This window comes from Bufo bufo, chromosome 5 (assembly GCF_905171765.1).
Source record: "Bufo bufo chromosome 5, aBufBuf1.1, whole genome shotgun sequence".
Taxonomy (NCBI): domain Eukaryota; kingdom Metazoa; phylum Chordata; class Amphibia; order Anura; family Bufonidae; genus Bufo; species Bufo bufo.
This window is the reverse complement of record NC_053393.1, coordinates 337528166-337556106: the sequence shown is the minus strand read 5'-3', so window position 1 is coordinate 337556106 and position 27941 is coordinate 337528166.

Sequence of the window (27941 nt, the reverse complement as noted above, 5' to 3'; positions counted from 1 at the left end):
CGAAGTGCATTTAACCATCAACAGTCTGGTTATTTTTTGGCCATATACTACATCTGGTGCAGGCTGAGCCTGTGTCACCCAAGTGCATTTAACCATCAATAGTGTGGTTATTTTTTGGCCATATACTACATCAGGGGCAAGTTGAGCCTGTCACCCAGCGCCTAAAAAATAAACCTGACATTTCTATTCAACCAAATCTGTACTGTTTTAGCTGGTCAAGTTATTTGTAGTGACCGTAAAAGCACACTTTTTGTTCTGGGTTGAAAAACTATTCCCAAATTTGCCATTCTCAAGATAACTAGTTTCTGGTATATGAGGCCTACTTGAAATCTATCCCAAAAAGGATATCTTACATTGAAGGTGCTGATAGTGTCATTCATAAAAACCTAAGACACACGCTACCGTGCAGATAGAAGTCTAATTCTGTGATTAAACCTATACCTGTCACACAGCGCAAAAAAAAAACAGGCCTGACATTTTTATTCAACCAAATCTGTACTGTTTTAGCTGGTCAAGTTATTTGTAGTGACCGTAAAAGCACACTTTTTGTTAAGGGTTGAAAAAACTATTCCCAAATTTGCCATTCTCAAAATAACTAGTTTCTGGAATATGAGGCCTACTTGAAATCTATCCCAAAAAGGATATCTTACATTGAAGGTGCTGATAGTGTCATTCATAAAAACCTAAGACACACGCTACCGTGCAGATAGAAGTCTAATTCTGTGATTAAACCTATACCTGTCACACAGCGCAAAAAAAAAACAGGCCTGACATTTTTATTCAACCAAATCTGTACTGTTTTAGCTGGTCAAGTTATTTGTAGTGACCGTAAAAGCACACTTTTTGTTAAGGGTTGAAAAACTATTCCCAAATTTGCCATTCTCAAAATAACTAGTTTCTGGAATATGAGGCCTACTTGAAATCTATCCCAAAAAGGATATCTTACATTGAAGGTGCTGATAGTGTCATTCAGAAAAACCTAAGACACACGCTACCGTGCAGATAGAAGTCTGATTCTGTGATTAAACCTATACCTGTCACACAGCGCAAAAAAAAAAACAGGCCTGACATTTCTATTCAACCAAATCTGTACTGTTTTAGCTGGTCAAGTTATTTGTAGTGACCGTAAAAGCACACTTTTTGTTCTGGGTTGAAAAACTATTCCCAAATTTGCCATTCTCAAAATTGTGGTGAACGGGAACAATGAGGAAAACATCTAATAAGGGACGCGTACGCGGACGTGGACATGGTCGTGGTGGTGTTAGTGGATCCTCTGGTGCTGGGAGAGGACGTGGCCGTTCTGCCACAGCCACACGTCCTAGTGAACCAACTACCTCAGGTCCCAGTAGCCAGCAGAATTTACAGCGATATTTGGTGGGGCCCAATGCCGTTCTAAGGATGGTAAGGCCTGAGCAGGTACAGGCATTAGTCAATTGGGTGGCCGACAGTGGATCCAGCACGTTCACATTATCTCCCACCCAGTCTTCTGCAGAAAGCGCACAGATGGCGCATGAAAACCAAGCCCATCGATCTGTCACATCACCCCCATGCATATCAGGGAAACTGTCTGAGCCTCAAGTTATGCAGCAGTCTCTTATGCTGTTTGAAGACTCTGCTGCCAGGGTTTCCCAAGGGCATCCACCTAGCCCTTCCCCAGGGGTGGAAGAGATAGAATGCACTAACGCACAACCACTTATTTTTCCTGATGATGAGGACATGGGAATACCACCTCAGCACGTCTCTGATGATGACGAAACACAGGTGCCAACTGCTGCGCCTTTCTGCAGTGTGCAGACTGAACAGGAGGTCAGGGATCAAGACTGGGTGGAAGACGATGCAGGGGACGATGAGGTCCTAGACCCCACATGAAATGAAGGTCGTGCCACTGACTTTCACAGTTCGGAGGAAGAGGCAGTGGTGAGACCGAGCCAACAGCGTAGCAAAAGAGGGAGCAGTGGGCAAAATCAGAACACCGGCCGCCAAGAGACTCCGCTGCTACTGACCGCCGCCATCTGGGACCGAGCACCCCAAAGGCAGCTTCAAGGAGTTCCCTGGCATGGCACTTCTTCAAACAATGTGCTGACGACAAGACCCGAGTGGTTTGCCTGCTGTGCCATCAGAGCCTGAAGCGAGGCATTAATGTTCTGAACCTTAGCACAACCTGCATGACCAGGCACCTGCATGCAAAGCATGAACTGCAGTGGAGTAAACACCTTAAAAACAAGGAAGTCACTCAGGCTCCCCCTGCTACCTCTTCTGCTGCTGCCGCCTCGGCCTCTTCTGCTGCTGCCGCCGCCTCGGCCTCTTCAGCTGCTGCTGCCGCCGCCTCGGCCTCTGCCTCTGGAGGAACGTTGGCACCTGCCGCCCAGCAAACATGGGATGTACCACCAACACCACCACCTGCGTCACCAAGCATCTCAACCATGTCACACGGCAGCGTTCAGCTCTCCATCTCACAAACATTTGAGAGAAAGCGTAAATTCCCACCTAGCCACCCTCGATCCCTGGCCCTGAATGCCAGCATTTCTAAACTACTGGCCTATGAAATGCTGTCATTTAGGCTGGTGGACACACACAGCTTCAAACAGCTCATGTCACTTGCTGTCCCACAGTATGTTGTTCCCAGCCGCCACTACTTCTCCAAGAGAGCCGTGCCTTCCCTGCACAAACAAGTGTCCGATAAAATCAAGTGTGCACTGCGCAACGCCATCTGTGGCAAGGTCCACCTAACCACAGATACGTGGACCAGTAAGCACGGCCAGGGACGCTATATCTCCCTAACTGCACACTGGGTAAATGTAGTGGCGGCTGGGCCCCAGGCGTAGAGCTGTTTGGCGCACGTCCTTCCGCCGCCAAGGATCGCAGGGCAACATTCTTTGCCTCCTGTCTCCTCCTCCTCCTACTCAGCTTCCTCCTCCTCTTCTTCCACCTGCTCATCCGGTCAGCCACACACCTTCACCACCAACTTCAGCACAGCCCGGGGTAAACGTCAGCAGGCCATTCTGAAACTCATATGTTTGGGGGACAGGCCCCACACCGCACAGGAGTTGTGGCGGGGTATAGAACAACAGACCGACGAGTGGTTGCTGCCGGTGAGCCTCAAGCCCGGCCTGGTGGTGTGCGATAATGGGCGAAATCTCGTTGCAGCTCTGGGACTAGCCGGTTTGACGCACATCCCTTGCCTGGCGCATGTGCTGAATTTGGTGGTGCAGAAGTTCATTCGCAACTACCCCGACATGTCAGAGCTGCTGCACAAAGTGCGGGGCCGTCTGTTCGCGCTTCCGGCGTTCACACCCTGCCGCTGCTCGCCTGTCTGCGCTACAGCGTAACTTCGGCCTTCCCGCTCACCGCCTCATATGCGACGTACCCACCAGGTGGAACTCCACCTTGCATATGCTGGACAGACTGTGCGAGCAGCAGCAGGCCATAGTGGAGTTTCAGCTGCAGCACGCACGGGTCAGTCGCACTGCGGATCAGACACACTTCACCACCAATGACTGGGCCTCCATGCGAGACCTGTGTGCCCTGTTGCTTTGTTTCGAGTACTCCACCAACATGGCCAGTGGCGATGACGCCATTATCAGCGTTACAATACCACTTCTATGTCTCCTTGAGAAAACACTTAGGGCAATGATGGAAGAGGAGGTGGCCCAGGAGGAAGAGGAGGAAGAGGGGTCATTTTTAGCACTTTCAGGCCAGTCTCTTCGAAGTGACTCAGAGGGAGGTTTTTTGCAACACCAGAGGCCAGGTACAAATGTGGCCAGACAGGGCCCACTACTGGAGGACGAGGAGGACGAGGATGAGGAGGAGGTGGAGGAGGATGAGGATGAAGCATGTTCACAGCGGGATGGCACCCAAAGCAGCTCGGGCCCATCACTGGTGCGTGGCTGGGGGGAAACACAGGACGATGACGATACGCCTCCCACAGAGGACAGCTTGTCCTTACCTCTGGGCAGCCTGGCACACATGAGCGACTACATGCTGCAGTGCCTGCGCAACGACAGCAGAGTTTCCCACATTTTAACGTGTGCGGACTACTGGGTTGCCACCCTGCTGGATCCCCGGTACAAAGACAATGTGCCCACCTTACTTCCTACACTGGAGCGTGATAGGAAGATGCGCTAGTACAAGCGCACGTTGGTAGACGCGCTACTGAGAGCATTCCCAAATGTCACAGGGGAACCAGTGGAAGCCCAAGGCGAAGGCAAAGGAGTAGCAAGAGGTCGCCAACGCAGCTGTGTCACGGCCAGCTCCTCTGAGGGCAGGGTTAGCATGGCAGAGATGTGGAAAAGTTTTGTCAACACGCCACAGCTAACTGCACCACCACCTGATACGGAACATGTTAGCAGGAGGCAACATTTCACTAACATGGTGGAACAGTACCTGTGCACACCCCTCCACGTACTGACTGATGGTTCGGCCCCATTCAACTTCTGGGTCTCCAAATTGTCCACGTGGCCAGAGCTAGCCTTTTATGCCTTGGAGGTGCTGGCCTGCCCGGCGGCCAGCGTTTTGTCTGAACGTGTATTCAGCACGGCAGGGAGCATCATTACAGACAAACGCAGCCGCCTGTCTACAGCCAATGTGGACAAGCTGACGTTCATAAAAATGAACCAGGCATGGATCCCACAGGACCTGTCCATCCCTTTTGCAGATTAGATATTAACTACCTCCCCTTAACAATATATTATTCTACTCCAGGGCACTTCCTCATTCAATACTATTTTTAATTTCATTTTACCATTATATTGCGGGGCAACCCAAAGTTGAATGAACCTCTCCTCTGTCTGGGTGCCGGGGCCTAAATGTGTGACAGTGGTCTGTTCCAGTGGTGGGTGACGTGAAGCCTGATTCTCTACTATGACATGAAGACTTATTCTGTGCTGATATGAAGCCAGATTCTCTGTTACGGGACCTCTCTCCTCTGCCTGGGTGCCTGGGCCTAAATATGTGACAGTGGCCTGTTCCAGTGGTGGGTGACGTGAAGCCTGATTCTCTGCTATTACATGAAGACAGATTTTGTGCTGACATAAGGCCAGATTCTCTGTTACGGGACCTCTCTCCTCTGCCTGGGTGCCTGGGCCTAAATGTGTGACAGTGGCCTGTTCCAGTGGTGGGTGACGTGAAGCCTGATTCTCTGCTATGACATGAAGACTGATTCTGCGCTGACATAAGGCCAGATTCTCTGTTTCGGGACCTCTCTCCTCTGCCTGGGTGCCTGGGCCTAAATGTGTGACAGTGGCCTGTTCCAGTGGTGGGTTACGTGAAGCCTGATTCTCTGCTATTACATGAAGACTTATTCTGTGCTGACATGGAGCCAGATTCTCTGTTACGCGACCTCTCTCCTCTGCCTGGGCCTAAATATGTGACAGTGGCCTGTTCCAGTGGTGGGTGACGTGAAGCCTGATTCTCTGCTATGACATGAAGACAGATTCTGTGCTGACATAAGGCCAGATTCTCTGTTACTGGACCTCTCTCCTCTGCCTGGGTGCCTGGGCCTAAATGTGTGCAAGTGGCCTGTTCCAGTGGTGGGTGACGTGAAGCCTGATTCTCTGCTATGACATGAAGACTGATTCTGTGCTGACATAAGGCCAGATTCTCTGTTACGGGACCTCTCTCCTCTGCCTGGGTGCCTGGGCCTAAATGTGTGACAGTGGCCTGTTCCAGTGGTGGGTGACGTGAAGCCTGAATCTCTGCTATGACATGAAGACTGATTCTGCGCTGACATAAGGCCAGATTCTCTGTTACGGGACCTCTCTCTTCTGCCTGGGTGCCTGGGCCTAAATGTGTGACAGTGGCCTGTTCCAGTGGTGGATGACGTGAAGCCTGATTCTCTGCTATGACATGAAGACAGATTCTGTGCTGACATAAGGCCAGATTCTCTGTTACGGGACCTCTCTCCTCTGCCTGGGTGCCTGGGCCTAAATGTGTGACAGTGGCCTGTTCCAGTGGTGGGTGACGTGAAGCCTGGTTCTCTGCTATGACATGAAGACTGATTCTGCGCTGACATAAGGCCAGATTCTCTGTTACTGGACCTCTCTCCTCTGCCTAGGTGCCTGGGCCTAAATGTGTGACAGTGGCCTGTTCCAGTGGTGGGTGACGTGAAGCCTGATTCTCTGCTATGACATGAAGACAGATTCTGTGCTGACATAAGGCCAGATTCTCTGTTACGGGACCTCTTTCCTCTGCCTGGGTGCCTGGGCCTAAATGTGTGACAGTGGCCTGTTCCAGTGGTGGGTGACGTGAAGCCTGATTCTCTGCTATGACATGAAGACTGATTCTGCGCTGACATAAGGCCAGATTCTCTGTTACGGGACCTCTCTCCTCTGCCTGGGTGCCTGGGCCTAAATGTGTGACAGTGGCCTGTTCCAGTGGTGGGTGACGTGAAGCCTGATTCTCTGCTATGACATGAAGACAGATTCTGTGCTGACATAAGGCCAGATTCTCTGTTACGGGACCTCTCTCCTCTGTCTGGGTGCCGGGGCCTAAATGTGTGACAGTGGCCTGTTCCAGTGGTGGGTGACGTGAAGCCTGATTCTCTGCTATGACATGAAGACTGATTCTGCGCTGACATAAGGCCAGATTCTCTGTTACGGGACCTCTCTCCTCTGCCTGGGTGCCTGGGCCTAAATGTGTGACAGTGGCCTGTTCCAGTGGTGGGTGACGTGAAGCCTGATTCTCTGCTATGACATGAAGACAGATTCTGTGCTGACATAAGGCCAGATTCTCTGTTACGGGACCTCTCTCCTCTGTCTGGGTGCCGGGGCCTAAATATGTGACAGTGGCCTGTTCCAGTGGTGGTGACATAAAGCCAGATTCTCTGCTATGGCATGAAGAGACTGATTCTTTGCTGACATGAAGTCAGATTCTTTGCTATGGCATGAAGAGACTCATTCTCTGCTGACGTGATTCCAGATTCTCTGCTATGGGACCTCTGTCCAATTGATATTGGGTCATTTTTATTATTATTTTTTTTATTTTAATTCATTTTCCTATCCACATTTGTTTGCAGGGGATTTACCTACATGTTGCTGCCTTTTGCAGCCCTCTAGCTCTTTCCTGGGCTGTTTTACAGCCTTTTTAGTGCCCAAAAGTTCGGGTCCCCATTGACTTCAATGGGGTTCGGGTTCGGGACGAAGTTCGGTTCGGGTTCGGATCCCGAACCCGAACATTTCCGGGAAGTTCGGCCGAACTTCTCGAACCCGAACATCCAGGTGTTCGCTCAACTCTACCTGTCATGTTTCCTGAGGTTCTACAATTGCCAGACAGTACAAACACCCCACAAATGACCCCATTTCGGAAAGTAGACATACTAAGGTATTCGCTGATGGGCATAGTGAGTTCATAGAACTTTTTATTTTTTGTCACAAGTTAGCGGAAAATGATGATTTTTTTTTTTTTTCTTACAAAGTCTCCTATTCCACTAACTTGTGACAAAAAATAAAAACTTCTATGAACTCACTATGCCCATCAGCGAATACCTTGGGGTGTCTTCTTTCCAAAATGGGGTCACTTGTGGGGTAGTTATACTGCCCTGGCTTTCTAGGGGCCCGACTTGTGTGTAATCTGACAGCAGCGCAATGCTTCTGTCAGAATGCACATCAGTGCTGCAGCTAGTCGATCGGTTGGTCCACCTGGAAGGTAAAAAAAAAAAAAAAAACCAGGCCGCAACGCAATAAATTTTATTAACTTTATAATAACTTTTGAACAGAACATATAAACTTTTTTTTAACTTTTGAACTGAAAGTTAACTTTTTTGCTTACTGGTGTTTTTTTTTTTTTTTTTTGTTTTTTACCTTTTATAGGACAAGCCTCTCCTTCCCCATGGGACAATGTGCAAAGCGCAAATCGCCCAAAGATGTGGCGAAGTACATTATGCATTTTTTCCCAGGTGAAAGGAGAGGTTTGCAGCAACTGTGAGTAAAAGGGCCCTAATAGCCCTGTGTGCCTGTCCTGTGAGATGCAATCCCTATGCTAAGTGTACCTGTGTGTGGTACTTCCGGAAACACTCTCCAAAGCATAGGGCAGGGTGGTCAGGACAGTCAGGACAGAAATAGCGGGTGTCACGCCTTATTCCACTCCTCCTACAGACACGACATCTTTTTTGGGGTGACGGTTGGGTTGAGGTACCAGGAACGACACTGGGGAAATGTCGCTCGTGTAGACGGCTAACTACACTGGTTGATGGGGCCACGGAACCCTCTGGATACAGGAGGTTCTCGATGATCTCTTCCTGAAATTTGAGGAATGATCGTGTTCTCCCAGCCCTACTGTAGAGAACAAAACTATTGTACATCGCCAATTGAATTAAATATACAGACACCTTCTTATACCAGCGTCTGGTGCGTCGGAAAACTAAATACGGAGACAACATCTGGTCATTGAAGTCCACCCCTCCCATGAGCAAATTATAGTCGTGGACACAGAGGGGCTTTTCAATGACACGGGTTGCTCGCTCAATTTGTATTGTCGTGTCTGCGTGAATGGAGGAGAGCATGTAAACGTCACGCTTGTCTCTCCATTTCACCGCGAGCAGTTCTTCGTTACACAAGGCAGCCCTCTCCCCCCTTGCAAGACGGGTGGTAACGAGCCGTTGGGGGAAGCCCACGCGACTAGTTCGCGCGGTGCCACAGCAGCCAATCTGTTCTAGGAACAAATGCCTGAAGAGGGCCACACTTGTGTAGAAATTGTCCACATAAAGATGGTACCCCTTGCCAAATAAGGGTGACACCAAGTCCCAGACTATCTTCCCACTGCTCCCCAGGTAGTCAGGGCAACCGACCGGCTCCAGGGTCTTATCTTTTCCCTCATAGATCCGAAATTTGTGGGTATAGCCTGTGGCCCTTTCACAGAGCTTATACAATTTGACCCCATACCGGGCGCGCTTGCTTGGGATGTATTGTTTGAAGCCAAGGCGCCCGGTAAAATGTATTAGGGACTCGTCTTCGCAGATGTTTTGCTCTGGGGTATACAAATCTGCAAATTTCTGGTTGAAGTGGTCTATGAGGGGCCGAATTTTGTGGAGCCGGTCAAAAGCTGGGTGGCCTCTGGAACGGGAGGTAGTGTTGTTGCTAAAGTGCAGGAAACGCAGGATGGCCTCAAATCGTGCCCTGGACATAGCAGCAGAGAACATGGGCATGTGATGAATCGGGTTCGTGGACCAATATGACCGCAATTCATGCTTTTTGGTTAGACCCATGTTGAGGAGAAGGCCCAGAAAAATTTTACTTTCGGAAACTTGGACTGGTTTCCACCGGAAAGGCTGGGCATAAAAGCTTCCCGGGTTGGCGGATATAAATTGAGTGGCATACCGATTTGCTTCTGCCACGACTAAGTCCAAGAGCTCCGCAGTCAAGAACAGCTCAAAAAATCCCAGGGCCGAACTGATCTGAGCTGTCTCAACCCGAACTCCAGACTGGGCGGTGAAAGGGGGAACTAATGGTGCGGCTGAAGTTGGTGACTGCCAATCAGGATTGCCAGCACCTCAGGGACTCTAGGGGGTCTACGGGCCTGTCTGTGTGGTGGCTGCGACGGGGTAACTACTGCACGTGCCACCGTACCAGCTTCAACTGCCCTTCTGGAGCTCGCCATTTCACCATGTTGTACGGCAGTGCTGGTACTAGGTCCAGGGAGGGCTGTGCTGCTGGTGTATGCCTCACCACGTGATCCGACAGCGCCAGCCCCACTCTGCTGCTCTTGAAGCGGATCCTGCGCAACCTGTGGTCTAGCGACTTGGGGCCGGGTGCGCCTGGTTCTATCAGTCGGTCAGACTGCCACTGCTTTCTACAGGTTCATATTCTGACCCGCTAGATTCGTCAGATGAGGGTTCCCATTCCTCATCCGACTGGGTCAGAATCCTGTAGGCCTCTTCAGAAGAATACCCCCTGTTTGACATTTGGACTACTAAATTTAGGGGTATTCCCTGAGACTACCCAAGAAAAAAAGCAAGCCTGTCTTACAAAGGGGAGGCTAGCGAAGTACCGGAGGCCGCTGCGGTTGATAGAAAATATCAAAACAGATTTTTTTTATCGCTGCAGCGCTTGGAAAGTGATTGTGCAGTGATCAAAAAAAAATTTATTTTTTGTCACTGCGGAGGGGCGGGTGTGGGTGAACGCACGTGTGGGCGACCGATCAGGCCTGATCGGGCAAACACTGCGTTTCGGGTGGAGGGCGAGCTAAGGTGACACTAATACAATTATAGATCTGACTGTGATCAGTTTTGATCACTTACACATACTATCAAAGTACAAATGCTGTGACTGCGGTGCGGTGGGCTGGGCGCTAACTGGCGCTAAACTACCTAACCAAGGGGCCTAAACTATCCTAACACCTATCAGTCAATACCAGTGAAAAAAAAAAGTGACAGTTTACACTGATCACTTTTTTCCTTTCACTAGGTGATTGACAGGGGCGATAAAGGGGTGATCAAGGGGTTAATTCGGGTGATGGGGGGTGATCTGGGGCTAAGTGTGGTGTTTGGTGCTACTCACTGTGATGTCTGCTCCTCTGCTGGAACCAACCGACGAAAAGGACCAGCAGAGGAGCAGACAAGCCATTTAACACATCATATTTACAAATATAATGTGTTAGATAGCTTTTGATTTGATTTGGCTGGCAGGCTGGTGACGAAATACTTCTTTAACTTTTGCTTTGAGCGAAATCTCGCGTCTCGTGAGATGACGCATATATGCGCAGGGCTGCCGCCTCCGGAACGCGATCTTGCGTTAGGCGGTCCGGAGGCGGTTAAACATGGTGATCGCTCGTGGTTGCAGCAGGCACCATAGCCACCGGTGCCTGCTGTTTTATACAGCAGACACCCATAGCTAAAGTCTGTGACCGGCGGTAATGCCCATAGTGGAATTTTAACCCTTCGGATACGGTGGACAAACGGGGAAGATCGCGGGAGCCAGATGCATTGTGAGGCAGCTTCAGTCCTCTGAAATGAACTGAAGATGCCAAACATTAGTTTATATGGCTCCATAGCAATACATTGTAACTCTCATTGGAGTGTATTCATTTGTAGCACTTTCAGAGTGCAAGAGCAACATGGAGGATAGTTCAAGCACAGTGGGTGAGAAACAATAATCTCCCATGCCTAAAGTATGCAAGACTGCAGCCAAAGACAAAAAGGAGAAGGTGAGAACTGATAGTAAGCAGCAGTTGGTGGGCGATTCCATCATAAGAGGTGTGAAGTTTGAGGAAAATGGTGTTGTGAGATGTCTCCCTGGTGCTACCGCTAGCAGGGATAGACAACGAATCCTTAATATTGTTAGGCAAGCAAAGCAGGAAAGGGAGGTGGATGTTATTGTCCATCTTGGGACAAATGATCTGGCTTGGAATGAGGTTTCAAAGGTGAAAGAAGCTTTTCACACACTTGGAAATTATATACGGGAGGTTGCATCAACGGTTTCATTCTCTGCAGCTTTGCCTGTGCATAACCTTCAGCATGACAGGAAGATGCGCATTAAGGAATTTGATGTATGGCTTGGTGAATGGTGTCTGAACCAAGAGTTTGGCTTTGTGTCTCATGTTAGCTCTCGTTGGAATGGAAAAGAACTGTACAAGAAAGATGGTTTGCATCTTTCTCTCAAGGGAACGAATGTCCTCAGTGAACAGTTACAAGTATTTGCTAAGGAGCATTTAAACTAGGAAAGGGAGGCAAAAGAGTGATAATCCAGCAGTCCGACTGCCCCCCGGAACAATGCCAGAAGATGCCAGTAGCACAAAGGTTAAGAAATGACAAGCTCAGATTCTTGTCTACAAATGCTCGCAGTTTAGGGAATAAGATCAATGAACTTGAGGCTATAATGGCATCTGAGAATATAGATTTAGTGGCTGTTACTGAGACGTGGTTCAATGGGAGTAATGACTGGGATATAACAATACCAGGGTTCTCTCTATACAGGAAAGACAGAAAAGGCAAGAAGGGGGGAGTGGTGGCCCTGTATGTGAAAGATAGCATGAAATCTAATTTGATACAAGTTAGCGAGACCAATTTACAGTCAGTTTGGGTTACCTTGCAGCTTTATAATCATAAGGTAACTAGTGTAGGTGTGATATATAGACCACCTAGCCAAGTCAAAAAATTAGATGATCTACTAGTTGAGGAAATAGCTAAAATGACATTGAAGGGGGAAGTTATTATTATGGGAGACTTTAATCTTCCTGATGTAAACTGGAAAACCAAAATAGCTAGTTCTGCCAGGAGTACAGATATTCTAAATTCCCTACTGGGATTATCTCTACAGCAAGTAGTTGAGGAGCCAACCCGGAAGGAGGCCATTTTAAATTTAGCATTCACAAATTGGGAATTTGGTATCTGATATTACTGTAGGGAAAAGCTTGGGATCTAGTGATCACCAGTCAGTGTGGTTTACTATAAGTACAGTGACTGAGTCACACCACACCACACAAAAACCAAAGTTTTAGATTTTAGAAAAACAGACTTTTCTAAAATTAGATTAGTGGTATACGAGTCCCTATCAGATTGGAACAGTTTCAATGGAGTCCAGGAGAAATGGGACTACTTAAAAGTGGCACTATTGAAGGCAACAGTAAATTGCATTAGGCTTGTCAGTAAAAGCAAAAAAAAGGAAGAGACCACTGTGGTACTCAGCAGAAGTGGCCAAAATCATTAAAAACAAAAAGATAGCATTTAGTAATTATAAAAAAAAATAATATGAGGATGACAGGCAAATTTATAAGATTAGGCAGAGAGAGGCCAAACAAGTTATAAGAGCTTCTAAAGCACAGGCAGAAGAGAAATTAGCTCAGTCAGTGAAAAAAGGCAATAAGACATTCTTAAGATACATAAATGAAAAAAGGAAACTAGAACAAGGAATTACCAAATTAAAAACAAATGAAGGAAGGTATATGGAAGAAGATAAAGAACTAGCTGACTGCCTCAATGAATGCTTCTGCTCAGTTTTTACAAAGGAAAATGAAGGAGAAGGACCTCAGTTAGGAAAGAAAACTAATGAATCTTTTGATGCATGTGTCTTTACAGAGGAAGAGGTTCTAAGTCAGCTGTCTAAAATTAATACAAATAAGTCAAAGGGGCCTGATGGGATACACCCAAAGCTATTAAAAGAGCTCAGCGGCGAACTAGCAAAACCATTAACAGATTTATTTAACCAATCACTTGCAACAGGAGTCGTCCCAGAAGATTGGAAATTGGCAAATGTTGTGCCTATTCACAAGAAAGGTAGTAGGGAGGAATCGGGCAACTATAGGCCAGTAAGCCTGACATCCATAGTGGGGAAATTAATGGAAACAATACTTAAGGAGAGGATTGTGGAACATCTAAAATCCCATGGATTGAAAGATGAAAAACAGCATGGGTTTACTTCAGGGAGATCATGTCAAGCTAATTTTATAGATTTTTTTGATTGGGTGACTAAAATAATAGATGGCGGAGGTGCAGTAGACATCGCTTATCTGGACCTTAGTAAGGCTTTTGATACTGTCCCACATAGAAGGCTTATCAATAAATTGCAGTCTTTGTGAGTGGACTCCCATATTGTTGAATGGATTAGGCAGTGGCTGAGGGACAGAAAACAGAGGGTTATAGTCAATGGAGTATATTCAAACCATGGTCTTGTTACCAGTTGGTACCTCAGGGATCTGTTCTGGGACCCATATTGTTTAATATCTTTATCAGCGAAATTACAGAAGGCCTCGATGGTAAGGTGTGTCTTTTTGCTGATGACACAAAGATTTGTAACAGGGTTGATGTTCCCGGAGAGATACACCAAATGTAAAAGGATTTAGGAAAACTAGAGGAATGGTCAAAAATCTGGCAACTAAAATTTAATGTTGATAAGTGCAAGATCATGCACCTGGGGCGTAAAAACCCAAGAGCAGAATATAAAATCAGTGATACAGTCCTAACCTCAGTATCTGAGGAAAGGGATTTGGGGTCATTATTTCAGAAGACTTAAAGGTAGGCCGACAATGTCATAGAGCAGCAGGAAATGCTAGCAGAATGCTTGGGTGTATAGGGAGAGACATTACCAGTAGAAAGAAGGAGGTGTTCATGCCGCTCTACAGAGCACTAGTGAGACCTCATTTGGAGTATTGTGCGCAGTACTGGAGACCATATCTCCAGAAGGATATTGATACTTTGGAGAGAGTTCAGAGAAGAGCTACTATACTAGTAAATGGATTGCAGGATAAAACTTACCAGGAAAGATTAAAGGACCTTAACATGTATAGCTTGGAAGAAAGACGAGACAGAGGGGATATGATAGAAACTTTTAAATACATAAAGGGAATCAAGGTAAAAGAGGAGAGAATATTTAAAAGAAGAAAAACTGCTACGAGAGGACATAGTTTTAAATTAGAGAGGCAAAGGTTTAAAAGTAATATCAGGAAGTATTACTTTACTGAGAGAGTAGTGGATGCATGGAATTTCCTTCCTGCAGAAGTGGTAGCTGCAAATACAGTGAAGGAGTTTAAGCATGCATGGGATAGGCATAAGGCCATCCTTCATATAAGATAGGGCCAGGGGCTATCCATAGTACTCAGTATATTGGGCAGACTAGATGGGCCAAATGGTTCTTTTCTGCCGAGACATTCTATGTTTCTATGTTTCTATGGGTTATGGAATTGTGTTTTTCTTTTTTCAATTTCACCCCATTTGGATTTTTTTTTCCACCTCAACACTACATTGTATGCAATATTAAATGGTGGAATTAGAACACACACTCATATGGCTATGTAAAACAAAAAATAAAAAGTTATCGCCCCAGAAAGGCGGTGAGTGAAAAACAAAAGCGTGATGCTGTCCAGGGCTGAAAGGATTAGTCAGTTTATGATATGTTTCCCATTGTAGATATTCTGTGATCAACTGTAAGTGGTGTTGCATATCGTATGTCGCAGTGCAACACCATTGACTATTATTATAAAAGTTTTTGATACATGTCGTCATTTAGACCTAGCCTTAGAATAAGCCATTCTTTCACAAATGTAAAGGCAGACTGCATGTTCAGGTGCTTGATTGTACATACCTGTGGCCATGGGACTGAATGAAACACCTGATTTCAATGATTAAGAGGTGTGTCCCAATATTTATGTCACCATCATGTATACAATATATGGGAACAGTGAGTACATTTTATATCTCCAGTATCTACTCTGTAAACTGTATTTATAGAAGCAGATTTAACAAAACGGTCTAATAGAAAACAGTCTTTGTTGGCCAGCTGAGGTCTGATTTATTGCCATGGGCATGACAATATCATCTAGAGACAGACAGCAATGTAATACAAGTGCATACACTCAGTGAAGGAGCTGTTGCAATAACAATATAAATTCCACCATTATTCATATTGTTAGCCCAGCGATGTCATATCACTCTGTTAACTGAATACCAAAAGTCAGGGGTCACTGTTACTAGTGGAGTACCTCAGGGGTCAGTATTGGGCCCTATCCTCGTCAATATATTTATTAATGATCTTGTAGAAGGCTTGCATAGTAAAATATCATTTTTTACAGATGACACTAAACTGTGTAAAGTAATTAACACTGAAGAGGACAGTATACTACTACAGAGGGATCTGGATAGATTAGAGGATTGGGCAGATAAGTGGCAGATGAGGTTTAACACTGACAAATGTAAGGTTATGCACATGGGTAGGAATAATATATGTCACCCGTACATACTAAATGGTAAAACACTGGGTAACACTGACATGGAAAAGGACTTAGGAATTTTAATAGACAGCAAACTAAGCTGCAAAAACCAGTGTCAGGCAGCTGCTGCCAAGGCCAATAAGATAATGGGTTTCATCAGAAGGGGCATAAATGCCAGTGATAAGAACATATTCCTACTACTTTACAAATCATTAGTCAGACCACACATGGAGTACTGTGTACAGTTCTGGGCTCCAGTGAACAAGGCAGACATAGCAGAGCTGGAGAGGGTCCAGAGGAGGGCAACTAAAGTAATAAAAAGACGACTGAGGGGAGATCTAATTACTATGAATAAAGACGACTGAGGGGAGATCTAATTACTATGAATAAATATATCAGGGGTCAGTACAGAGATCTATCTCATCATCTATTTTAACCCAGGACTGTGACTGTGACAAGGGGACATCCTCTGTGTCTGGAGGAAAGAAGGTTTGCACACAAACATAGAAGAGGATTCTTTACGGTAAGAGCAGTGAGACTATGGAACTCTCTGCCTGAGGAGGTGGTGATGGTGAGTTCACTAAAAGAGTTCAAGAGGGGCCTGGATGTATTTCTGGAGTGTAATAATATTACAGGCTATAGCTACTAGAGAGGGGTATTGATCCAGGGAGATATTGTGATTGCCTGATTGGAGTCGGGAAGGAATTTTTTCCCCCTTAAGTGGGGAAAATTGGCTTCTACCTCACTTTTTTTTTCTTTTCGCTTCCTCTGGATCAACTTGCAGGATAACAGGCCGAACTGGATGGACAAATGTCTTTTTTCGGCCTTATATACTATGTTACTATGTTACATGATGTGCGGTTGGTGAAGTCACTGCAGGTGAAAAAATGTTAGTTTGTTCCATATATATTCTATAAACAATTTAATGTTAAAAATTTTGTAAATAATAGAAGAATATGTGTAAACCTACAAAACCTCTCTGTCAATACTTGACAGCACAACATTCCATCTGGAAAAACATCCAATATCATAGCAAAAAAAGCCAGTGGAGATAATATATCCAAAATAATGTAAATTTTATTGTATATTAAAATATGTAGAAAAAGGCAAGATGGAAAAAAGTATACAGAGAAGCGAATGGCAAAATATACAGCTGGACTGTCATGTATCCCCACAAGGCTGATAAGCACTTAATGGGTACCAGGTCAGATACTGTGACTCACAGGCACCCTAACTAAGTCTGTATCACACATGGTAAATAACACCCCAATAGGGGACTATACAGCGTGATATAACAATATATGGGAATTCCCCGGATGTCCGTGAGATACACAGTCTGCGTCCTAAGTGGTCATAGACAGCAAGTATATAACAGGCTTAATAAAGTATATCCGCAGCCTAGTCTATAACACAACACATATATAAACAGCCTAAAAGATAACATAGGCCTAATATGGATATGATATATAGTAGGATGTGTAGTGGTGTCTAACTACACCTAACACAGGACGTACCTGAAGACATGACAATCACCCAAGAAGATAAGTGACCCTAAGCGCAGGACCTCGATGCGCGTTTCACCTCAGCGGCTTCGTCAGGAGGTATCGGAATATGAGATAGCAGGGTATATATACTAGAGACATAAGTGGGAGGACTTACCTGGGTTGCGAACACCTGTGATCCAACCCAGCGGGCGTGGAAACACCATGATACACGGGGCCATCTCCCAGCGAGTCCCCGCTGGTGCACTGTGCATGCGCAGCTCATGATGACGTATCGGAGCACATCAAGATGGCGCTGTGCAGCGCATGCGTGGGACCGCGACCCAGTGGAACGCAGGTGACCCTTAAGATCCAGCAATAATTTGGATCCTATTGAAGAAGCGGCTGTAACTACATCTCAGGGGTAGCTAATACAGTTTAAGAGTAATTCGGAATCCCTATATATAACAATCATCTATATTAGGCCTACAGTAACCACGTGGTCATAGGTGCTGTTACTTACATGTTTAGATATGACAGCAACATTCCTCTATTTACACTATACACTAATGAGCAAGACATCCAGCAAATTAATACAGCAGATTAGATTATACCACCATTCCACATGATTAAGTTATACCATTAATTACTAAGGATGATATATCACATGATCAAAATTAGATGAATATTACAATAATAAGTAGAAAAAACACATAAAAACCCATAAAAATCCATAGAAATAGTGATTAACACAATAATTTATATAACTTTATTTAATTCATAATATACAATAATTCATAATGTGCTGGATCACATTGATCCAAAGTGAACCAAAAGTGCATACAGTGTGAATAAGATACTGGTACTGAAATTAGAACTCAGCACATAGTAATGTATCGTGCATACCATTACAATGATGAAATATCAGTGCCAAAAGTTACTGGACACACTACTAATAGTATAAAGTGCATATAATATCAGAAATGGGGCGAGAGTGCCAGAAACGATCCCAAATATATCATGGTAGCAATGAATGCAACAATGGTTGGGGTAACGGCCAGTTAGGGATAAAAACCCCACCCGAATATCCACTGTTGGGATCGATTGTGGCACTCCCGACCCATCACCCATAAAAACCTAATTGACCAACAGGTAACTCTTCATTTCATCTATGTAATGATGACGTACTAGTATGTACAGATGATTTCCCCTAGGTGATTCTGTGTCAAAGAATAATAAATAAACTGCAATTCCCCAGAGACAATCCAGGGAAGAGACCCGACCGATCTACATAATCATCAATGTGATACATTCCAGTATATGCATGTTCATATCCGTTTCAGATCTTCTCTGATTTGTTCAAAGGTCTTCTTCCCATAGTCACTTGTTGGATCTATTGCCACCACATCCCATATAAGAGAATGGGATAGTAATCTCAAAAAAAGAAGAAAAACAACATTATAATAAAGAATAAAGAATACTAAGTCTAAAAATACTATACCCTACAATTAAAATTTGCGCTATTCTTATAGAAAGGAGGAGAAGCTATTGGACTCATTGAGGCCATACGGGGCTACAGTGTCCAGGACGACTATCCATCTGGTTTCTCTACGGAGCAGGGCTTGTTTAACATTCCCACCTCTGGACCCCAAGCAAATTTTGTCTATGCCCCTCACTTTCAGGCCCCGTGGGTCCGATCCATGGTACCTACAGAAATGCTGTGGAATTGCTTGCAATGTGTCCAAATCCTTCTCAAGTACCTCGGAGGCTGCATGAATTTTACTAATATGTTCCAGCACCCGGACCTTAAGGGCCATGGTAGTCATCCCAATATAAATCAAGTTACATGGGCATGTAATCAGGTATACCCCTGCCTCTGTGTTGCATGTGATGTTATGAACAATTTTAAAGTTATTTTTCCCAGAGGAATCGCAGAAGGCAGTGGACCGGACCATATACTTGCATGCCACACATGATCCGCACGAGAATGATCCCCATCTGGGACCCTTACTACCAAATATGCCTCCTGCTGTTTGTGTTACATAATGACTATTAGTCAGGAGATCACGCAAATTAAGCGATCTCCTCCATGTGATCTGAGGATAAGAGGTCAAACACGCTGCCAAGTCCCCATCAGTTTGGAGGACCGGCCAATGCTTGTGCAAGATGTTTTGAATGAAACGCCATTTGTTATTAAATGGGGTAATAAACCTCACCCCCGAGTCTCTACTATCTTTTCGTCTAACTTTACTTACCAATAGGGAATCTCTCGTGGTATTTTTAGCTCTCTTATAACCCTGCCGAATCATGTTTGGTTGGTACCCTCTCTCCAGAAATCGTTGTTTAAAGTGCTTATCATTGGAGCAGATCCTATGTGTTCTTAAAAATTGTCCCGTTGGTATTGCCTGCATGGTTTTCGGGTGATGTGAGGAGGAGGCGTGGAGAAGGGAATTGACAGCCGTGGTTTTCCTAAAAAGATTAGTGGATAGGTATCCATCAGGTCCCTTCATGATCATGATATCCAAGAACTCAAACTTGGTCTGGCTATACTTCCAAGTCAGCTTGATGTTACGTTTATTGATATTCAAGCGGGCCAGGAAGTCCTCCAGGGCAGGTTCAGAGTCCTGCCACAGGAAGAATACATCGTCTATATACCTAGACCATAGGAAAGCGGCATCATACCCAGGAGTGTTATGGACAATCTCTCTTTCCTACAGCCCCAGGAACAAATTAGCATATGAGGGCGCACAAGATGCCCTCATTGCTGTTCCCTATCTAGATGCCCGCACTCCCTGGTCATGGTATATAGACATGTATAATGACTCTACGTCACAGGTGACGAGAAATGCGTCTTTGTCCACATGAATACCGTTAAGTCATCTCAATATATCTGTGGTAACCTTCACAAATGATAGAAGGATCTCCACACTCTTTTAAAGAAAGAAATCAATAAATCTCCCCACATTGGCACATAGACCCCCAATCCCTGAGACGATAGGGCGTATTGGGGGATTTTTTTGGTCTTTGTGGACCTTTGGGAGCAAGTATAATGTTGGTTTGATGGGAAATTCCACCATAAATCCCTCCATAATTTTCAGGATTATAATGCCTTGATCACATGCCTCCACCAAGATCTCATCTAACTCTCTCTTATAGAGAGCAGTAGGGTCTTTTTCAATTCTCCTATAACACTGTCTATTGTTCAACTGACGGAAGGCCTCCTTCTCATACATCTGCACCGGCCAGATCACGACATTAACCCCCAAGTCCTTGTGCCCGGCAGTGGATGTCTTTGTTAAGTTGGTCAAACGGGATTTAAATGAAGGAACCCAATATATTAGGGGAGATAATTTGACCAAAATACAGAGACAGGCACTGCGAGAATTACAGGAGCTCAAAGAAGTTGTGATTAAACCAGAGGATAAGGGGGGTAATGCCGTGATCTGGCCGGTGCAGATGTATGAGAAGGAGGCCTTCTGTCAGTTGAACAATAGACAGTGTTATAGGAGAATTGAAAAAGACCCTACTGCTCTCTATAAGAGAGAGTTAGATGAGATCTTGGTGGAGGCATGTGATCAAGGCATTATAATCCTGAAAATTATGGAGGGATTTATGGTGGAATTTCCCATCAAACCAACATTATACTTGCTCCCAAAGGTCCACAAAGACCAAAAAAATCCCCCAGGACGCCCTATCGTCTCACGGATTGGGGTCTATGTGCCAATGTGGGGAGATTTATTGATATCTTTCTTTAAAAAAGTGTGGAGATCCTTCCATCATTTGTGAAGGATACCACAGATATGTTGAGATGACTTAATGGTATTCATGTGGACAAGGACGCATTTCTTGTCACCTGTGACATAGAGTCATTTTACACGTCTATATACCATGACCAGGGAGTGCGGGCATCTAGATCTTTTCTATCTATGACTGATTATGACAACAATACGGTAGAGCTGATTTTGGCCCTATTAGAATTTACGTTAACACACAATTATTTTCTTTTTAAGGACCGCCTCTTCCTACAGCTCCAGGGAACAGCAATGGGGGCGTCTTGTGCGCCCTCATATGCTAATTTGTTCCTGGGGCTGTAGGAAAGAGAGATTGTCCATAACACTCCTGGGTATGATGCCACACTCCTATGGTCTAGGTATATAGACAATGTATTCTTCCTGTGGCAGGACTCTGAACCTGCCCTGGAGGACTTCCTGGCCCGCTTGAATATCAATAAACGTAACATCAAGCTGACTTGGAAGTATAGCCAGACCAAGGTTGAGTTCTTGGATATCATGATCATGAAGGGACCTGATGGATACCTATCCACTAATCTTTTTAGGAAAACCACGGCTGTCAATTCCCTTCTCCACGCCTCCTCCTCACATCACCCGAAAACCATGCAGGCAATACCAACGGGACAATTTTTAAGAACACATAGGATCTGCTCCAATGATAAGCACTTTAAACAACGATTTCTGGAGAGAGGGTACCAACCAAACATGATTCGGCAGGGTTATGAGAGAGCTAAAAATACCACGAGAGATTCCCTATTGGTAAGTAAAGTTAGACGAAAAGATAGTAGAGACTTGGGGGTGAGGTTTATTACCCCATTTAATAACAAATGGCGTTTCATTCAAAACATCTTGCGCAAGCATTGGCCGGTCCTCCAAACTGATGGGGACTTGGCAGCGTGTTTGACCTCTTATCCTCAGATCACATGGAGGAGATCGCGTAATTTGCGTGATCTCCTGACTAATAGTCATTATGTAACACAAACAGCAGGAGGCATATTTGGTAGTAAGGGTCCCAGATGGGGATCATTCTCGTGCGGATCATGTGTGGCATGCAAGTATATGGTCCGGTCCACTGCCTTCTGCGATTCCTCTGGGAAAAAGAACTTTAAAATTGTTCATAACATCACATGCAATACAGAGGCAGGGGTATACCTGATTACATGCCCATGTAACTTGATTTATATTGGGATGACTATCAGGGCCCTTAAGGTCCGGGTGCTGGAACATATTAGTAAAATTCATGCAGCCTCCGAGGTACTTGAGAAGGATTTGGACACATTGCAAGCAATTCCACAGCATTTCCATAGGTACATGGATCGGACCCACGGGGCCTGAAAGTGAGGGGCATAGACAAAATTAGCTTGGGGTCCAGAAGTGGGAATGTTAAACAAGCCCTGCTACGTAGAGAAACCAGATGGATAGTCGTCCTGGACACTGTAGCCCCGTATGGCCTCAATAAGTCCAATTGCTTCTCCTCCTTTCTATAAGAATAGCGCAAATTTTAATTGTAGGGTATAGTATTTTTAGACTTAGTATTCTTTATTCTTTATTATAATGTTGTTTTTCTTCTTTTTTTGAGATTACTATCCCATTCTCTTATATGGGATGTGGTGGCAAGGGATCCAAAAAGTGACATGGGAAGAAGACCTTTGAACCAATCAGAGAAGATCTGAAACAGATATGAACATACATATAGGGGAATGTATCATATTGATGATTATGTAGATTGGTCGGGTCTCTTCCCTGGATTGTCTCTGGGGAATTGCAGTTTATTTATTATTCTTTGACACAGAATCACCTGGGGGAAATAATCTGTACATACTAGTACGCCATCATTACAGAGATGAAATGAAGAGTTACCTGTTGGTCAATTAGGTTTTTATGGGTGATGGGTCGGGAGTGCCACAATCGATCCCAACAGTGGATATTCGGGTGGGGTTTTTATCCCTAACTGGCCGTTACCCCAACCATTGTTGCATTCATCGCTACCATGATATATTTGGGTTCGTTTCTGGCACTCTCGCCCCATTTCTGATATTATATGCACTTTATACTATTAGTAGTGTGTCCAGTAACTTTTGGCACTGATATTTTATCATTGTAATGGTATGCACGATACATTACTATGTGCTGAGTTCTAATTTCAGTACCAGTATCTTATTCACACTGTATGCACTTTTGGTTCACTTTGGATCAATGTGATCCAGCACATTATGAATTATTGTATATTATGAATTAAATAAAGTTATATAAATTATTGTGTTAATCACTATTTCTATGGATTTTTATGGGTTTTTATGTGTTTTTTCTACTTATTATTGTAATATTCATCTAATTTTGATCATGTGATATATCATCCTTAGTAATTAATGGTATAACTTAATCATGTGGAATGGTGGTATAATCTAATCTGGTGTATTCATTTGCTGGATGTCTTGCTCATTAGTGTATTGTGTAAATAGAGGAATGTTGCTGTCTAAACATGTAAGTAAAAGCACCTATGACCACGTGGTTACTGTAGGCCTAATATGGATGATTGTTATATATAGGGATTCCGTATTACTCTTAAACTGTATTAGCTACCTTTTATGAGGGTGTCAAGAACCACGCCTGACTCCGTTATACCCGGGGTCAGGAAGTCGCAGCGGTTGGCTGCACGCTCTATGTAAGATAGGGCTGTTTCCTTATGGTAGCTTTCTGGGTTTGCTTTGCAAACCCTTTTGGCTCACTCAGGGATCCGTAGCTCCTTCTCCTCAGCTGTTCCTTGTCCAGCACTCCCAAACCTCCTTATATTCCCCTCTCACACTTCTCTGGTTGCCAGATATAGAGCTTCCTGCCTGGACATCTATTCTGACCCTCTGGAGCTGTGTTGCTGCGTTCTCTGGTAGTTGGTCCAGAACGCTACCCTCTGGATCCCTGTTGGACCTTTGTGGTCTATTGTGGTCGCCCATCTGGGTGTATGTGTTTGTCTGTATTGTCTGTCCTCTCCCTGGTGTTTCCCTCTTAGTGTCAGTGGTGCGGACTAGCGATCCCACCGGCCCGTTCACTATCTAGGGCTCATTTTAGGGAAAGCCAGGGTTTAGGCACGTGATCGCCGCACGGGTGAGAAACCCGTCTAGGGACGTCAGGGCAGTCAGGTGCCAGCCGCAAGGTGAGTTAGGGGTCACCACCTTTCCCTCTCCCTTGGGCAGGGCTTTCCCGTTTCCCTCCCTGTGTGTGACGCCAGTCTTTACATTATATCTGGCCCTTATTTTGTGTAGGTAAAAAAAAAAAAAAATTTTTTACCTACTTAGAATCTAGTATGGATCAAATTGCTGCTCTGTCCAAACAATTTCATGGCCTGTCTTTGGAGGTGGCAGGATTGAAGGCGTCGGTCCTCCAGCAACAGCAGCAATTACAACTGACCGCAAGCCCAGCGGTTGCTACTGGTAACCAGGTTGTTGCGGAACCCAAGGTCCCTCTCTCTGACAGATTTTCTGGGGGAAGGGACAAGTTTTTTACATTCCGTGAGGCCTGTAAATTATATTTTAAACTGCGCCCTTACTCCTCTGGTAATGAAGAACAGCGGGTGGGGGTTGTTATTTCCCTGCTGCAGGGGGACCCGCAGTCCTGGGCGTTCTTTTTACCTACTGATTCCCAGGCTCTTTGGTCAGTGGATGAGTTTTTCGGGGCCTTGGGTCTCATATATGACGACCCTGACCGAGGCACTGACTGAATCAAGATTACGGAGACTCTTACAAGGAGAGCGGCCGGTAGAGGAGTATTGCTCTGAATTACGTAGGTGGGCTACGGATACCCAATGGAATGACCCGGCTCTCAGGAGTCAGTTCTGCTCTGGGTTATCCGAAAGGGTTAAGGATGTGCTTGCATTATATGAGACCCCCTTTTCCCTTGATGCGGTTATGTCCCTTTCTATCCGAATAGATAGACGCCTTAGGGACAGGTTGAAAAAACCGGAGCAATTGGTAACCCCTCCCAAGCAGCAGTTAGTCTGTACGGACTTAGACGAGCCTTTGCAGCTAGGAGGAACTACTTGTCAGGTCCGTCCTCCTGAGGCTCGTCGTAGGCGTGTTTTTTTTTTTTTTTTGTGGGGAGAGGGGTCATTTCATTAATGTCTGTCCTTCTTTCCTCAGAAACAAAAGACCGTCGGAAAACTACTAACCCCAGGCTGTGTGGAGGATGTCAGCCGGGGGGTATACGTTTCCTCCATACGTACATCGCAATTTGTGTTGCCAGCGGTTATTGTTTTTGGTGATAAGACGGAGACTATTTCTTTCTTTCTAGACAGTGGAGCAGGGGTAAATTTGATAGATGCTCATTTTGCCCGCACTATGGGTTTGTCTCTCTGTACGCTACAGAGACCTATTCCCATATTCGCTATTGATTCTGCTCCTCTGTCTCAGAGAAACCTCACCCACATTGTTCATAATTTACACCTTCGGGTAGGGGACCACCATAACGAGATGCTTCCATGTTATGTTCTGGAGGGGCTTCCCACTTCGGTAGTGCTGGGTCTTCCCTGGTTGGTAGCGCACAATCCAGTGGTGGATTGGCAGGCCAGGGAGATATTGGAGTGGAGTGAGCAGTGCAGAGAAAATTGCTTAAATAGCAATTGCTTAGTCGCCTCCATAACTACCCTACCTACATTTATTTCGGATTTTGAGGATGTTTTTTCTGAAAAGGGTTGTCAGAAGTTACCACCTCATCGTCCTTATGATTGCCCGGTTAACCTTATTCCCGGCGCAAAATTACCCAAGACCAGGTTATATGATCTTTCGGGTCCAGAGAGACAAGCCATGAAAGATTATATCTCCGAGAGCTAAGGGACACATCAGACCCTCTTCTTCACCCGTGGCTGCAGGGTTTTTCTTCGTTAAAAAGAAAGATGGGGGCCTGCGTCCTTGCCTAGATTTTCGCGAATTAAATCGGATAACCATCCGAGACCCATACCCTCTTCCTCTCATTCCTGACCTGTTTAACCAGATTGCGGGTGCTAGGTGGTTCTCCAAACTTGATCTTAGGGGGGCCTACAATCTGATTCGTATTAAGGAGGGGGATGAGTGGAAGACAGCTTTTAACACCCCTGAGGGGCATTATGAAAATCTAGTTATGCCTTTCGGTCTGACCAATGCTCCTGCCGTCTTTCAACATTTCGTTAATGACATTTTTAGTCATCTAATCGGCAGGTTTGTGGTAATATACCTAGATGATATTTTCATTTATTCGTCTGATCTGAGAACACATGAGGTGCATGTCAGACAAGTACTGCAGGTCCTACGGACGAATAAATTATATGCTAAAATTGAAAAATGTGTCTTTGCCGTTCAGGAGATACAATTCCTAGGTTATTTTTTATCTGCTTCAGGTTTCCGTATGAATCCTAGGAAGGTCCAGGCAATTTTAGATTGGGATCTTCCTGAGAACCTCAAAGCACGACAACGGTTCTTGGGCTTCGCGAATTTCTATAGGAAATTCATTAAAAATTATTCACTTATTGTAAAACCCCTTACTGACATGACTAGGAAGGGGACTGATTTTTCTAAATGGTCTGACGCCGCTAAAGTTGCTTTTTCCTCTCTAAAAGAGAGGTTTACCTCAGCACTTGTACTAGTCCAACCTGATGTCTCTCAGCCTTTTATTGTTGAAGTCAATGCGTCAGAGGTGGGAGTGGGGGCGGTGCTGTATCAGGGTCCGTCTCCTGGCTAATGGCGTCCTTGTGCTTTATTTTCAAAAAAACTATCTGCAGCAGAAAAGAACTACGATATTGGCAATAGGGAACTATTAGCTATTAAACTTGCGTTTGAGGAGTGGCGTCACTTTTTAGAGGGGGCAGTCCACCCCGTCACTGTGATTACGGACCACAAAAATCTTCTGTACTTCGAATCAGCTAAGCGTCTCACCCCTAGACAGGCTAGGTGGTCGCTATTTTTTACCAGGTTTAACTTTGTGATTACCTATCGTCCTGGGGCAAAGAATACCAAGGCTGATGCACTATCTCGTTGTTTCCCTGGAGGGGGTAATGTGAGTGATCCGGTGCCCATTCTTCAAAGAGGAGTGGTTGTTTCTGCGGTACACTCTGTTCTGGAGGGGAAGGTGTTAGAGGCCCAGGGGGACGCCCCGGTCTCTTGCCCCTCAGAGAAATTTTTGTACCGTTGAACCTACGTTTCAAATTATTAAAGGGACATCATAATTCGGCACTTGCTGGGCACCCGGGTAGTAAAGCAACCTTGGAGCTATTGTCTCGTCGTTTTTGGTGGCCAAGGTTGCGTCAGGATGTATTGGATTTTGTGTCTTCTTGTTCTACCTGTGCGCGCGCAAAAGTTTCACATACACGTCCTGCAGGGTCTCTATTACCACTTGTCATTCCCAATAGACCATGGACACATCTGTCAATGGATTTTATCACTGACTTACCTTTGTCTGCGGGTAAAACAGTTATTTTGGTAGTAGTGGACAGGTTTAGCAAAATGGTACACTTCATTGCGTTACCCGCACTACCTAATGCTAAGACTCTTGCTCAGGTATTCGTCAGTGAAATCGTGAAGCTTCACGGGGTCCCCTCCGATGTTGTTTCGGATCGGGGTACCCAGTTTATTTCTAAATTTTGGAAAGCTTTTTGTTCCCGTTTGGGGGTACACTTGTCCTTTTTCTAAGCTTTCCATGCTCAGTCGAATGGACAGACTGAGCGTACCAACCAAAACCTAGAGACATATCTAAGATATTTTGTGTCTGAAAACCAAGAGTTGTGGTCATCATATTTACCGTTAGCTGAGTTTGCCATAAATAATCGTCGTCAGGAATCCACTGGCAAGTCACCATTTCTTGGTGCATATGGTTTTCATCCCCAATTCTGTACTTTCAAAGAGGGGGGGTCTTCTGGGGTTCCCGAAAAGGAACGGTTTTCGTCATCTCTTTCATCGGTATGGCAGAAGGTGCAAGCTAATTTGAAAAATATGGGAGGTAAATACAAATGCATGGCTGATAAGAGACGGTCGCCAGGTCCGGACCTAGGAGTGAATGATTATGTGTGGTGTTC